This window comes from Symphalangus syndactylus, chromosome 13, assembly GCF_028878055.3.
Source record: "Symphalangus syndactylus isolate Jambi chromosome 13, NHGRI_mSymSyn1-v2.1_pri, whole genome shotgun sequence".
Classification (NCBI taxonomy): Eukaryota; Metazoa; Chordata; class Mammalia; order Primates; family Hylobatidae; genus Symphalangus; species Symphalangus syndactylus.
In genome coordinates this window covers 39,558,047-39,572,187 of record NC_072435.2, presented here as the reverse complement: position 1 = coordinate 39,572,187, position 14,141 = coordinate 39,558,047, and the positions used below count along the sequence as shown (strand labels likewise).

General features: G+C 47.6%; 1 protein-coding gene across 4 annotated transcripts in view; it reads left to right on the top strand.

Annotated features, from left to right (window-relative positions):
• CACNA1A (calcium voltage-gated channel subunit alpha1 A) overlaps positions 1-14,141 on the top strand; it is a 308,974-nt gene that overhangs the window by 151,661 nt on the left and 143,172 nt on the right. The window lies entirely within an intron of this gene.

The following is a 14,141-nucleotide window of genomic DNA, read 5'->3' as shown; positions in this document are numbered from 1 at the left end:
TCCCCACAATATGCAACCCCTTTAGTTCCTCAGAATATCCTTCCAATGTTTATTTATGCAATTATAATTACAAGCATAATCAAATCTATATCCTCCCCCCTCTTTCTTATCCCAAGGAGTAGCATTCTATACATGCTGTTCGATTCTGTGATTTTTTTCCTCATAACCACACGTTCTAGAGATCTTTCCATTGCAGGACATGGACAGTCTCTTCACAGGTGCACACTAGGATGCCCAGCTAATTTTTGTAGAGACGGTGTTCTTCCATGTTGCCCAGGCTGGTCTGGAACTCCTGGGCTCAAGCGATCCTCCCGCCTCCGCCTCCCAAAGTGCTGGGATTACAGGCATGAGCCACCACCACGCCTGGCCTTCTTTATTCTTTTGCACAGCTGCATAGCATTCTATTGTGTGGCTGCCCATAGTTTATTTGTTTGCCATTAAGAGAAATGCTTGACTGGCTTCCTGTCCACTGACATCGATCATGATGCTGCTCTGCCAGGAGCGATGTTGCACTTACCTCTTCATACTTTTGCAGATATAGCTAGGGGGTTGGAGGGTCTCCATTCCCAGAAGTGGGATTGCAGGATCAAAGACTAAATGCATTTATAATTTTATTTTGGGGGAAGATTTTTGTTTGGTTTTTTTAGAGATAAGGTCTCCCTCTGTCGCCCAGGCTGGAGTGCAGTGGTGTAATCATAGCTCACTGCAGCCTTGAACTCTTGGGCTCAGGGGATCCTCCCACCCCAGCCTGCTGAGTAGCTGGGACCACAGGCACACACCATCATGGCTAGCTAATTTTTTAAAAAAATTTTCTAGAGATGGGGTCTCACTATGTTTCCCAGGCTGCTCTCAGACTCCTGGCCTCAAGCAATCCTCCTGCCTCAGCCTCCCGAAGTGCTAGGATTACAGGTGTGAGCCACCACACCCAGCGTAAATGCATTTATAATTTTGATAGATATTTAGGTGTGCAAGTTTTAAACCCCGCTCTGTCCTCACCACAGTTCACCTTCCCTCACCTACTATGCGGGTAAGCAGTCCCCAGGCAGGCCACCTGTCAGCAGCTGGAGTGGGGCAGAGCCAAGGATTCAGGATCAAACACAAGGATGCCACAAGTGTAGTGACCCCATAGAGCACCCTGGGGCTGCTCCATACACACAGCTCTGTTGACCAATGGAGGTCTCCTCTTCACCTGCCCTAAGAGCTGAAATTACCATTTAAGGTTAGGCCAGGGGTTGGCCTGCCCAGGGAGCAATACCTGGCTTCCTCCTGCACACAGAGAAGCTGAACTTTCCTCTTGGTCCTAGTGTATGTTCCTTAACAACCCATTTATGCCTAGCGTTCCATTATTGGAATGCTAATCCTGTGGGAGTTATTTACATCCTGCTGCTCAAGGTCATTGCTAAGGTCTGATTTTTCACACACACAAAAATCGCAACCTCCGGCATAAATGGGTTAAGGAATTTCCCCACTTGTGGGTGGAGGGAGATTTGCAAAAACTCATCCTTGTAATCCTGATCAACAAAGGCCCGTTTTAGTTGGGAGTAGGCAGCAAAAGGAGCCACATGAACAGTTGCGCCTGTCACGCACTGCACAAGAATGTCATTCATATCATAGACAACATACGATTTCTACTGTTACCATGATAATTTATTGACAGAAAAAAGGATGTGGGGAAGGGACATGGTGTTCCAATTTGCATGAAAACCTCATCTGAGTGTAGCATATCTGGGAACAGGAGGCAGATCCGAGTTCAGGCCCTCTCTTGGCCCTCACCTGCAAACAGCTTGGACAAAGGGTCAGAACCAATTGGCCAAAACTCGCTGGGGAATTTCTGTGGGTTCTAGGTTTTTACTTTGCAAGGCTGGTGTGAGAAGAGGTTCCAGCAGGAAATGAACCCTCCTGAGAGGGAAAGAGACTGGGAAATGGAGAAGGCTAGGGAACTCAGGGAGAGAATGGGAGTGGGGAATGGGAGCTGAAAAAAATTGTGAGCATAAAAAAGGGATATGTCACAGGGTTGGATGACCAGAGAAAGCATGTAGGGGTTCAGATTAAGACGCTGGGGGCGTGCCCAGTGGTGGGACAGGAAGAGTGAATTTCCAGAGGGCTCGGTTATAAACATCAGTGTCCAACGGGTGTTTGCCCTGGAAGCCTCTAAGCTTAGAGCTAAGCCACCTCTGGGGACAAACTGAGTGGTTAAGAGCAGAGACTCAGGTGTCAGCCTGTCTGGGTTCCTTCCGACTCTTCCACTTCCTTGCTGTGCAGCCTTCGGCGAGGTGCTTGGCCTCTCTGTGCCCCTATTTCCACATGTGCAAAACGAAGAGAATCTTAGTCCCACTTCACAAGGCGTGAGGACTAAGTAAGGTGGATTCGCATGAAGTATTTAGAACTGATCCTGGCCCTGGGTGACCTCCGTGTAAGTCAAATTCTCTACCCTGAATGGTGTTCCTTTTAGAAATGTGCATGAATTTTTCATCTTAACAGCTCCAGCAGCACCTGAGGAAGTGGAGTGAGGTGTGAGAGGTCTTACTTTATTCCCCTCCCTGGCCCTGCTATTAACCACTAACTCGGAGTAGCTTTCTGGCACTTTCCACACATTTATATCCCACCCCCATCCTTTGGTTAGCAGCCCATGCAATGATTTGGCCCTAATGTGAACCTAGAACACCGCTTCTCTCCCAGGGATGATTTCTGCCCCCAGGGGACACTTGGCAGTGGCTGCAGACATTTTTGGTTGTCACAACTGGATGGGAAGAAGGAGGATGCTATTGGCCTCAAGTGGGTGAAGGCCATGGATGCTACTCAACATTCTACAAGGCACAGCATCCCCCACCTCCACCCCACCATAGAGAATGATCCAGGCCCAAATGTCAGTAAGGTTTCTGTCAGGAAACCCTGGGCCAGAAGACCAAGGTTCCTTGAGGATGGGGATGCCTTATATTGCAATCACCTATCACTCTCTGCCTCTCTCTGGGGCTGCTGTGATCACCTGGCCTGCACGCACAACCCCTAGGAGCAGCCCCCAGCCAGTGCCTGGAGAATTCAGTGGATAAATACCCCAGCTCCCTCCCCGTCAGGTGTTTTGCTCTGCCCTGCATCTCTCCAGTGGGATCAGGCTCTGGTTGCCCACAGGGTTCACCTGGTCACATACACACCCTCCACTTGCCACCTTCCCTTCCCCGTCTGGTATTTCCTGGGATGAACTTTTAGATTTATTTCCTGGGGCTGCTATAATGAAGCACCACAGACTGGGTAGCTTAAAACAACAGGAATTTATGGTCTGACAGTTTTGGAAGCCAGAAGTCCAACCTCAAGATGTTAGCAGCGCTGACAACACGCCCCTCAAAAGCCTCCGGGGGAGGATCCTTCTTTGCTTCTTCCTGGCTTTTGCTGGTTTCCCACAATCTTTGGGATTCCTTGGCTTCTCTTAGAGCCTTCATTCTCCATTCCAGTCTTCTGTCATCTAATAGCGTCCTCCCAGCCTGGGCACAATGGCTCACAACTGTAATCCTAGCACTTTGGGAGGCCAAGGCAGGCAGGTCACTTGAGGTCAAGAGTTTGGGACCAGCCTGGCCAACATGGTGAAACCCCATCTCTACTAAATATACAAAAATTAACCAGGCATGGTGGGCGGGTGCCTGTAATCCCAGCCACTTGGGAGGTTGAGGCAGGAGAATCACTTGAACCCGGGAGGTGGAGGTTGCAGTGAGCCAAGATCATGCCACTGCACTCCAGCCTGGGCGACAGAATGAGAGGCCGAGGCGGGCGGATCACGAGGTCAGGAGATCGAGACCACGGTGAAACCCCGTCTCTACTAAAAATACAAAAAATTAGCCGGGCGTGGTGGCGGGCGCCTGTAGTCCCAGCTACTCGGAGAGGCTGAGGCAGGAGAATGGCGTGAACCCGGGAGGCGGAGCTTGCAGTGAGCCGAGATTGCGCCACTGCACTCCAGCCTGGGCGACAGAGCAAGACTCCGTCTCAAAAAAAAAAAAAAAAAAAAAAAAAAAAAAAAAAAACTAGCATCCTCCCTTGGTGTGCCTGTGTGTCTTCTCCTCTTCTTAGAAGGACATCAGTTGTATTGGATCAGAACCTACCCTACTCCAGTCCAACCTAATTTTAACTAATTACGTCTGCAATTACCCTATTTCCAAATAAGATCACATTCTGAGGTACCAGGGGGTTAGGACTTAAACATTTTTGTGTGTGTAGCAGGAGGACACAATTCCATTTATAACTCCTCCTAAATAAAACGACTTGCATGTGAACTCTTGTCTGGGGCTTCCCAAAGTGAGATAACCCCTCTCTCCACCCCTAAAACAACCAGTAGCGTCTGTCAATGCCAGGGTGCAGGGGCTAAGGTGCCCATCTTTGAGTTTCTGCTGAGGAGGACACAGCTGCTGCGTTGGAGCACTCTTGGGTTCTGCCTTCGTGCCCAGCCGTCTCCCTTGGGCTAGCCCTGCCCTGGGTCTGTCCTAGAATTTCGCCTCGATCTGTTTGGCCATAGGCAAACATAGTGTCTGGAAATCTTTGTCCTCCATGACTGGTGCTGGAGCCGAAGCCAGTGGGTGTGGCCTTGCCAGCCAACTCCATTTACCCAGCTCTGAACAAGCTAGTAGTTGAGATCGATGGAGAGTCCAGACACAGTCACTCCAAGCATCTTGGAATCTGTGGACACGGATGTACCGCAGAGGCTGCCCACCTGGGCAGGCAGCCCTTTGTGAGATTCTAGTACCATATTTATTCTCTTAACGTCCTTTCAGTTATCCAGTAATTATTTATTGAGCACCTACTGTGTGCTGAGCAATGACTAGGTAATTGGAGACACTGCAAGGAAGAAGACAGACTAAAATCTCCACCCTGGTAGGAGAGACAGATGCAAATGGTAAACATGATAAATAATCAATCACCCAGAAAACAGGAGACACCAAGCAAATGTGTATGTACTATGGGAAGCCCAATAGGAACGAAAGCTACACAAGAGAACAAGTGATGGGTGGTTCCCTAGTCTAGGTCAGGCAATCAGGGAGGGCTCCTCAGAGGAGGTGATGTTTGAGCAGAGAAGGAGGGAGCCAGGCAGATGTTTTGGAAAGAGCATTCCCAGCATGGAGAACAGTGGCAGCTCACCTACAGGACGTGTTTGATTCCCTTCCAGATTTTGTATTCGTTTCTTGTTTTTCTCCCTTGGCTTCCTGGTTTAAATGCCTTTTGAAGAAATCTAAGCTCAACTAATCAGCGATGCTGTTGAAGGTTTATATCAGGATATGCATCCCAGAGTTATTTACAAAATTAGAACAAAACTGGAAGCAATTGAAAGCCTGACAATAGGAGATCGGTTAAATACCGTATGGTCCTTCCGTATGATGGCATATTATGTCATCATTAAAAATCGTCTGCTGGGAGAATATTAAGGATACAGGGAAAAGGCTCACCATATAATGATGAGTGGGGGGTGCTGGGCGCAGTGGTTCATGCCTGTAATCCCAGCAATTTGGGAGTCCGAGATGGGTGGATCACTTGAGCCCAAGAGTTTGAGGCCAGCCTGGGCAACACAGTGAAACCCAATCATAGTGGCGTACATCTGTAGTCCAGCTACTCAGGAGGCTGAGACAGGAGGATAGGATCACTTGAGCCCTGGAATCAGAGGTGGCAATAAGCTGTGATCACGCCACTGCACTCCAGCCTGGGCAACAGAGTGAGACCCTGCCAAAAAACACAAAAAAAAATGATGAGTGGGAGAAACGAGTTTTTAAACAGGGATCAAGGAGGCCAGGCATGGTGGCTCACACTTATAATCCCAGCACTTTGGGAGGCCGAGGTAGGCAGATCACCTGAGGTCAGGAGTTTGAGACCAGCCTGGCCAACATGGCGAAACCTCATCTCTACTAAAAATACAAAAATTAGCCAGGCATGGTGGCGGGCGCCTATAATCCCGGCTACTTGGGGGGCTGAGGCAGGAAAATCGATTGAGCCCAGGAGGTGGAGGTTGCAGTGAGCTGTGATCATGCCACTGCACTCCAGCCTGGGCAACAGAGCGGAAGCTGCACAAGAGAATAAGTGGCATGGTTCCCTAGTCTAGGTCAGGCAATCAGGGAGGGCTCCTCAGAGGAGGTGATGTTTGAGCAGAGAAGGAGGAAGCCAGGCAGATGTTTTGGAAAGAGCATTCCCAGCATGGAGAGCAGTGGCAGCTCACCCCGTCTAGAAAAGAAAAAATGACGAGAGGGGAAAATGAGTTTTTAGAAAGGAATCAAGGGGAGGTAAACCTTATGATCTCAAAGGTACAAATATGAAAATGTAAGTAAAGAAAAACTGGAAGACACTGTACCAAGCTGACCTTCGGGTGGTGGGATTTGGGAATCTTGATTTTCTCAATACTTCTTTGTATCTTTAGATTTCTCTATGATGATCACAGTTTCTTTTTTTTTTTTTTTTTTTTTTGAGATAGAGTCTCTCTGTGTTGCCCAGGCTAGAGTGCAGTGGCGCGACCTCGGCCCACTCGGCTCACCTCTCGAGTTCAAGCAATTCTCCTGCTTCATCCTCCCAAGTAGCTGGGACTACAGGCATGCACCACCATGGCCAGCTAATTTTTTGTATTTTTAGTAAAAACGGGGTTTCATCATGTTGGCCAGGCTGGTCTCGAACTCATAGGCTCAAGTGATCCACCAACCTCAGCCTCCCAAATTGGAGTGAGCCAATTAAACTTGTCTTGCTAAATGGTTAGGGGGGAGAAAAAAGAAGGTCTCAGGTCATTCCTAGACCGGGAGGCAGGAAAAAAGGGAGGAGAATGAATCTTTCTTGGGCAAACATTGTCCTAGGTGTCCTTATCTTACATAATCTGTCCAGAGAGTCACACTAAAATAAATAAATAATTGATTGATTGATACATCAGTAATAAATAGCCAGGCTTGGTGGCTCACATCTGTAATCCCAGCTACTTAGGAAGCTGAGATGGGAGGATTATTTGAGACAAGGAGTTCGAGACCAGCTTGGGAAACAGCAAGACTCGTCTTAAAAAAATTTTTTGTTTTTAATTAGCCGGATGTGGTGGTTCACGCCTGTAATCCCAGCACTTTGGGAGGCCAAGGCGGGTGGATCACGAGGTCAGGAGTTCGAGACCAGCCTGGCCAACATGGTGAAACCCCGTCTCTACTAAAAATACTAAAATTAGCCAGGCGTGGTGGCACGCGCCTGTAGTCCCAGCTACTCAGGAGGCTGAGGCAGAAGAATCACATGAACCTGGGAAACGGAGGTTGCAGTGAGCTGGGATCACGCCATTGCACTCCAGCCTGGGCAACAAGAGCAAAATTACATCTCAAAAAAAAAAGTTTTTTAATTAGCCAGGTGTGGTGGCACATGTCTGTAGTTCCAGCTACTTGGGAGGCTGAGGCAGGGGGATGCTTGAGCCCAGCAGTTCAAGGCTGCAGTGAGCTATGATCCCACCACTGCACTCCAGCCTGGGCAACAGCAAGACCCCATCTCTTAAATAAACACATAAGTAAATAAGTGATCGTTGTTATTTTATTATTAAATACACAAGATAAATGAAAAACAGGCAAATCTTTCTTACAAAAGAATTCCATTTAAAGTATGTAAACTTCACTCTCCACTGCCCCAGGAGGTGGAGACTAATCTCCTCTACTTTGAGAGTGGGCTGGACTTAGTGACTCATTTCCGAAGAATAGAGTAGGTAAAGGGGAAAATAGAAGTTTTATACTGGAGGAACAGATAGATACCGCTTTAACCAAATGATGAAGATTAGTATCCCCTGGGGATGTGGATATTATGTAACCTTTGATTTTATGCCTATATAGTGTTCTTCCCAAAAACTCATAATCCCAGTTTTTTGGGGTTTTGCTTTGTCTCCTAAGCTGGAGTGCAATGATGCAATCATAGCTCACTGCAGCCTCAAACTCCTGGTCTCAGCGATCCTCCCACCTCAACCTCCTGAATAGCTAGGGCTATAGGCACACACCATCATGCCCAGCTAATTGTATTTTTTTGGTAGAGACGTGGTCTCACTACGTTGCCCAGGCTGGCCTCGAGCTTCTGGCCTCTAGTGATCCTCCCACCTCAGCCTCCAAAGTCACTGGGATTACAGGCATGAGCCACTGTGACCAGCCCAGAATTTTTTTTTAAGGAGTTGTGATGTCATTTAAGAGATGGGGTTCTTTATAACACATCAACAACAAGTCCCAGCGATGGGTTGGGTAAGTCTTGTGATTTCATGGGAGTATTAAGCTTAAAAGACTTTGCATGATATCTGTGAACTATATGTGATTTCTGTTGGTGATGGGGGTCACTGATTCTGTGGTTTGCCACCTCCAATCATCATGGAAGAAAATGTTCCACTTCCAGTGAAAGTGAGAGGAAGTAAAGGGGTAATTATTTTCTATCTAAATTCACAGACTCCTTGAATTCTATCCACAGACCCCCAAGCATTTCCTCCCCAAGCTGAGACTCAGAGAATCTTGCCAGTGGCTTCTGCAGTCACTGTGGCTAGAAAACCCCTCAGAAGAGGTGATAGTTTAGCAGGTAACTGAAGTTCTCACCATCCGAGTCTGGCTCAGCCCCCATCACAACCAGTTACCCAGCTCAAAATGTCAGTAGTACTGAGGTTGAGAGGCTCTGCTCTAGGAGGCCAAGCCTCTCAGAGGAAGGATGATTGGGGTACTGGCTGGGCATCAAGGTGAACCTACCCCCTAAGAGCTTTGGATGTGAGTTTCTGTCCATACCCAAGGACTACAAATGCAGGTTTACTGGAAATTCTGTGCCAAAAGTGAGGTCCAACTCACTTATAACTGCTACAAAACAAACCTCCATCAACACAGCCCATCTCTGCTCTTGACCTGGAGGCTCCAAGGTATCCACATGGCTCCCATGCGCACTAGACAGGCCTCTTCCCTGGACCTTCCTGGGCCAGAGCAGCCTCTGGGTAGCCTTGTGGAATCAAGATGGGTGATTGGCCACTTCCTCTGTGCCACCCTGTTCTGGCTACTTCCCTAGGCATCAGCCTGGGATTCCTTGATGGTAAAAATATAAAACCCTCTGAGCTAGGGCCTTTAATATCCCCATTTTACAGGTGAAGAAACTGAGTCCCAGAGCTGTGCACAGCGATTGAGAGTCAGAATTCAGCTCTATCTCACTCAGTGTCAACATCCTCAGATTCTGCCATTTATAGCCTCCCACAGCAAACAGGATTGAGGGCTGCTTCTCTGAGCTCAAGGGGATGGAATGGGAAACCCCATGAGTACCGCAACAAAACTGTTTGCTAAAGGCAAGAGCTGGTGGCTCTGTGTTGCTCTAGCAACAGGTGGCCTCATTTCACAGGGACCCCCTCACCATATGTGCCCCATGTGGCTCAGAAAAGCCAGAAATTGTCTCCACCCTTACCGGGGAAGGTCCCCGACCCCCTCTTTGCCAGCTGGGCCAAGGCAAATTGGGGTCACTTCATGGGGAACAGGACCTACCCTCTCTTGGTTCCCCAAGGAGGGGATGTGGAGGGGCTGGGGACCTGGCAGGACCAGGGTGTCTTGAGTTAATTTGGGGCTGCCTTTAGCTGAGGGCTTCTGTGTACCTGGCATCAGCTTTTTATTGTGTCTTGATCGGTAAAACAGCCCTGTGAGGAAAGATATTTTTAACCCCATCTTCCAGATGAGGAAACGGAGGCCCACAGGGGTGATGTAACCTGCCAAGGTTCCCTAGCCAAGAGTGACAAAGCCAGGGTTCACACACAGCTCTGGACACAATTCATTACCCCTCATCCGTCTCTCTCTGACTCTTTCTTTTTGCCTGTGTCTCTCTTCGTCTCTCTCTCTCTTTTTTTTTTTTTTTAAGACAGAGTCTCACTCTGTTACCCAGGCTAGAGTGCGGTGGCACAATCTCGGCTCACTACAACCTTCACCTCCTGGGTTCAAGCGATTCTTGTGCCGCAACCTCCCAAGTAGCTGGGATTACAGGCGCGTGCCACCACACCCAAGTAATTTTGGGGGGTTTTGTTTTGTTTTGTTTTGAGATGGAGTCTTGCTCTGTCACCAGGCTGGAGTACAGCGGCGCGATCTTGGCTCACTGCAGCCTCTGACTCCCAGGTTCAAGTGATTCCCCTGCCTCAGCCTCCTGAGTAGCTGGGACTACAGGTGCGTACCACCACACCCAGCTAATTTTTTGTATTTTGGTAAAGACAAGGTTTCACCATGTTGGCCAGGATGGTCTCAATCTCCTGAGCTCTTGATTCGCATACCTTGGCCTCCCAAAGTGCCGGGATTACAGGCGTGAGCCACCGTGCCAGCCAATTTTTTGTATTTTTAACAGAGACGGAGTTTCGCCATGTTGGCCAGGCTGGTCTTGAGCTCCTGACCTCAAGTGATCTGCCTGCCTTGGCCTCCCAAAGTGCTGGGATTACAGGCATGAGCCACTGTGCCCAGCCTTTGTCTCTTTTATTCTTGTGTTCTCTCTCTCTCTCTCTCTCTCTCTTCCCTTTCTTCTCTTTCTCCACCTCCTTCTCCTTCTCTCCCTTTTCTTCACCCTTCTTTGTGCTTTTCTCTGTAAGTTTCTCTTCTTCTCTATTTGTCTCCCTTGGTGAATGTCAATTAGAAAAGCAGAAAAACTGTGTTCAATTTGTGATTATAAATGCATGTCTCTGGCCAGGCATGGTGGCTCACGCTTGGAATCCCAGCATTTTGAGAGGCTGAGGTAGGAAGATTGCTTGAGACCAGGAGTTCAAACCCAGCCTGGTCAAAAAGCAAGACCCTGTCTTTAAAAAAGAAAAAAAGTTCATTAGCTGGGCATGGTGATGTGTACCTGTAGTCCCAGCTACTCGGGAGGCTGAGGCGGGAGGATTGCCTGAGCCCAAGGGTTTGAAGCTGCAGCGAGCTGTGATTGCACCACTGTACTCCAGCCTGGGTGACAGAACCAGACCCTGTCTCAAAAAAAAACTAATAATTAAAAATAAATAAATAAATGCATGCCTAAGGCCGGACGTGGTGGCTCATGCCTGTAATCCCAGCACTTTGGAAAGCCGAGGCGGGCGGATCACGAGGTCAGGAGTTTGAGACAATCCTGGCCAACCTGGTGAAACCCCATCTCTACCAAAATACAAAAATAAGCTGGGTTAGGTGGCACACGCCTGTAATCCCAGCTACTCAGGAGGCTGAGACACAAGAATCGCTTGAACCCAGGAGGCGGAGGTTGCAGTGACCCAAGATCGCGCCACTGCACTCCAGCCTGGGCGACAGAGCGAGACTCCATCTCAAAAAAAAAAAAAAAGACAAAGAAAAAGAAAAAATAAATGCATGTCCCTTGGCAAGTGGTTGCTAATATTTGGAATGACCTTTGACCCATGCCCTTTTTCATTCATAGAAGTTTGTCTTGACCAAAATCAAAGCATTAAACTTTGGGCTGTAAATCACTGGTTCATTCAACAACCATCATTGAATGCCTACTGTATGCCGACACTCTTCTGGACACAGAGGAGTTGACGTGTTAGTGGGGAAAGCCAGTGATCAATTGAGATAAAAAGGGCAGATAGCAGACATTAAATAGTTTAGGCTTTGTGGGCCAGACAATCTCCATTGCAATGACTCAATCTGCTTCTGTAGCGTAGAAGTAACCACAGATAAAACACGTAAGTGAATGAGCGTGGCTGTTGGCCAATTAAACTTTAACCTGTAAAAACAGGTGGCTGGCCCGTGGGCTCTAGTTTGTGGATCGCTGCCTTAGAGATAGTGTTAGAGGGTGATGAGAGGTCAGGAATGGAATAAAACAGTAGAGAGTTTGTGCGTTGTCAAGATGAGAGGTTGCAATTCTTCTTATACACCCTGAATGGCCGGGCACTGTGGCCATTACGATCTATAATTCCAACACTTTGGGAGGCTGAGGCAGGAGGATCCCTCGAGCCCGCCCAAGAGTTTAAGACCAGCCTAGGCACATAGGGAGACCCCATCTCTACAAAAAAAATTTAAACATTACCTGGACATGGTGGAGCATGCCTGTAGGCCCAGCTACTTGGGAGGATGAGATGGGAGGACTGCTGGAGCCTGGGAGGTTGGGGCTGCAGTGAGCCAATCATGCCACTGCACTCCAGCCTGGACGACAGAGCAAGAACTGTCTCAAAAAAACAAAACAAAACAAAAAAACCAGACCTGAAGGAACAAATCATATGAATGCATTAAAGTATCACATGTATCCAAAAAATATACACATCCATCAGCCTGGCACGGTGGCTCATGCCTGTAATCCTAGCACTTCAGGAGGCCAAGGCAGGCAGATTGCCTGAGCTCAGGAGTTCGAGACCACCCTGGCTAACATGGTGAAACCCCGTTTCTACTAAAATACAAAAAAATTAGCTGGGCATGGTGGCAGGCACCTGTAGTCCCAGCTACTTGGGAGGCTGAGGCACGAGAATTGCTTGAACCCAGGAGACAGAGGTTGCAGTGAGCCGAGATTGTACCACTGCATTTCAGTCTGGACAACAGAGCAAGACTCTGTCTCAAAAAAAAAAAAAAAAAAAAAATATATATATATATATATATATATATATATATACACACATACATATATGTGTATTTTTGTATATATATGTATGTGTATATATATATGTGTGTGTGTGTATATATATGCGTGTGTATATATATATATATATATAATCAATTTAAAATTTTCCTTAATAAATAAACATTTCTCTCCTTCTCTCCCTTGGTGAATGTCAATTAATAAAGCAGCAAAACTATGTTTAGTTAGTGATCATAAATGCAAGTCCCTGGCTGGGTGCGATGGCTCACACTTGTAATCCCAGCACTTTGGGAGGCTGAGGCCGGAGAGGATAGTTTGAGGCCAGCAATTGCTTGGGGCTTTTTGAAAGACATGAAGGAGATGAAGGGAGCCATGGAGATATCTCAGGGAAGAGCAGCCCAGGTAGATGGAACAGGCAGCACAAAGGTCCTGAGGCAGGATGTTCCTGGCATTTGTGAGGACATGTGGCTGCCCAGGTGTCCAGAGGGGAGTGAGTGGGGATGAAGGAGGGAGCTGATGAAGGAAGATGATAAAATACTTCATGGATCAGTCAGGCATGGTGGCTCCCGCCTGTAATCCCATCACTTTGGGAGGCCAAGGCGGGTGGATCACGAGGTCAGGAGTTCCAGACCAGCCTGGCCAACATGGTGAAACCCTGTCTCTACTAAAAAATACAAAAGAGTTGGCCAGGCGTGGTCGTGCATGCCTGTAATCTCAGCTACTTGGGAGACTGACACTCGAGAATTGCTTGAACCCATGAGGTGGAGGTTGCAGTGAGTCGAGATCACCCCACTGCACTCCAGCCTGGGTGACAGAGCGAGACTCCGTCTCAAAAAAATAAAAAATAAAAATAAGACTTCATGAACAGACAGCCTATATAATTTATGATCCAAACCAGGACAGTTTTGAGAGTGAAAGGGGAAAAAGAGCGCTGAAAAAATAATTAACAGGCCTGGCATGATCTATAACGGGTGTAAAGTGGGACACACAGCCTCTCTCACGGTCACTATCAGACTTCAGCTTTTTCACGGTCAAATCCACCCCCATGTTTATCCCATATACTGGAGAATCGGGTGTTCTCCTGAGCTGAGTTTTTGGGTTTTTTCGTTTTGTTTTGTTTTGTTTTGTTTTTGTTTTTTTAACATCCTGTATACTTTTTCTCCATGAACCATGCTCAAAAAAATTACAGGAAAATAAACCATAAAACAGAAGGCACTTAAGGATTTTGCTGGGACCCAGCCATTAGTTTGTTTGATGAGTATTTATGGAGCGCTTTCTAAGCACCAGGCGCCACCAGCAATACTGGGATGAATCAGTAACATCCCTCACCCTTGAAGCTCTCTTGGGCCCATTGTTATATACTTAAAATACTATGCAAGTACGGAGAAGGGGTGAAGTGGGAAAAAATCAGTCGGTTGTAAGCCAGAATGACAGGTCTAGTCCCACCCATGCAGTCTGCACCCTGTGTGATCCAGGCACATCATGTTGCCTCTCTCAGCCTCAGTTTCTCCATCCACCAGGCACAGAGATGGCGGGAATCGAGGAAGATGTGGGGAGTATTTCATCAGCCCAAAAAGACTTGGCTAATGTGACCATAATTCTGCCTTCTGCCTCTCCTTTCCCAGAAAAATAGCTTAATC